Source organism: Alosa alosa, chromosome 7 (assembly GCF_017589495.1).
Source record: "Alosa alosa isolate M-15738 ecotype Scorff River chromosome 7, AALO_Geno_1.1, whole genome shotgun sequence".
Lineage (NCBI taxonomy): Eukaryota > Metazoa > Chordata > Actinopteri > Clupeiformes > Clupeidae > Alosa > Alosa alosa.
Genome location: NC_063195.1, coordinates 22,910,770 through 22,912,812, shown reverse-complemented (window position 1 = coordinate 22,912,812; position 2,043 = coordinate 22,910,770).

Genomic DNA, 2,043 nt, shown 5'->3' with positions numbered 1-2,043 from the left:
ACAATTTTGTATTCTTTATTATTATATTTATTTAGGTATTAATGATACCTCGAAATTAGGCTGCTGTCTGTTAGGGCAATTTATTGTAGCCTGCTAACCCATATGCACAAAACATAATTTCTGAAATGATTTCTTGATTTATAACATGAGATATGTCTCTATGTAGGGTAGTGTCAAATAGTGAAGTGATGGGTAGATCATGTAGGCCTAGACATGAGCCACACATACAGTATGAGGGGCGCTGCTTCTTCTGTCCCGCAAACTGCATTAAAATGGTGTGTTTAGCAATCAGAATTTCAATTTTTTTTCGGGGTAGAAACTGCCGGACACCAATATAGTCCGCACCCCTCTCAGAAAATACTTACAACGTCCCTGTAGGGAGTTATTTATAATTTGGCAAGATTGTTTCATTTTCCTATCCCACAACCCCCACACTTTTAAAAAGCTTGATACGCCCCTGGAAGCGCTAACCAGTAGGCCACGGCTGCCCCTCATTTTTGTCCTTTCTTTTGTTCACACACAAATTGGGGAAGTCTACAGTACGGTTTACAGCAGACATCATTGCTTGATAATGATGTTAGTACCTTACTTGGGCCGGTTGGGTTATTATATCTAGTCTTTCGCAAGTAGCCTAGTCATTGGTCATATCCTTATTCTCACACATCTGAATCATAACACGAATAAAAATAAACAGGACTCACCTTGTAATCTGTTTTTGACACTACAACAGCCATTGTTGTTCTGTAGCCTAACTAAACTGCTTCCATCCACATACTGGCCCTGTGGCCCAGCAAACACCAACACCAGGGTTGCCAGATTGGGTTGAGTGATTTCCCCCCATTCACGCTGAAAAACCCGCCCTCTTCAGCAAAAACCGCCCCAACAACGATTTTGTCATAGAGAACCAATCAACTCCAAATTTTATTTGTCCGCCTAAAGCTTATTTTCCTCCGCCCGACTAGGTCAAAAGAAGCCCAATTGGCAACACTGACCAACACACTCTAAAGTTGGTAGTTTATATTTGTACTTTCAGAAAAGAAATCTAGTTCCAGACAAATTGAAAAAGAAGAATTTAGGCCTAATAGTTATGCAGGATCTACATGCATTCTCTTTAGAATTGAAATATCATGGCATGTCCGATCATTATAGTTTTGGTATTATTAAGGAAAACAGATTAATTACCCTAAAAAAATATTTTTCTGAGAAGTCTATATATTCTAGATGTGATATAATGTGCATTGAGACATCTCCCAACTTCCTCCATACCACTATACCTTAGTTCTGTAATGTATTTTGCATTACATTGAAATGCATTGATTTTCAATGGACAGCTATTAGTTATGGGTCTAAAATAGCTGTGAAAAGTGTATTCAGCTATCTAACCCATATATTTTCTAAAAGCCTATACTCTCTAGATGTGATATAGCAAGAGTTTGGATTTGACCCACCCACTTTTAGTCTTTTGCCTCTCTACCCAGCACTCTACCCTGAGTAGCACTCTACCCAGCACTCTACCCAGAGCAGTACCCAGAGCAGCACTCTACCCAGAGCATTACTCTACCTTGAGCAGCACTCTAACCAGAGCAGTACTCTACCCAGAGCAGCACTATATCCAGAGCAGTTCTCTAACTTTAGCAGCACTCTACCCAGAGCAGTACCCAGAGCAGCACTCTACCCAGAGCAGAACTCTACCCAGCACTGTACTCAGAGCAGCAGTAGAGCAGCCCTCTACCCTGAGCAGCACTCTACCCAACACTCTACCCAGAGCAGCACTCTACCCAGCACTCTACCCAGAGCAGTACCCAGAGCAGCACTCTACCCAGAGCAGTACCCAGAGCAGCCCTCTACCCAGAGCAGCACCCAGAGCAGCACTCTACCCAGAGCAGTACTCTACACAGCAATCTACGCTGAGCAGTACTCTACCCATAGCAGACTCTACCCTGAGCAGCACTCTACCCAGAACTCTACCCTGAGCAGCACTCTACCCAGCACACTACCCAGAGCAGTACCCAGAGCAGCACTCTACCCAGAGCATTTACTCTA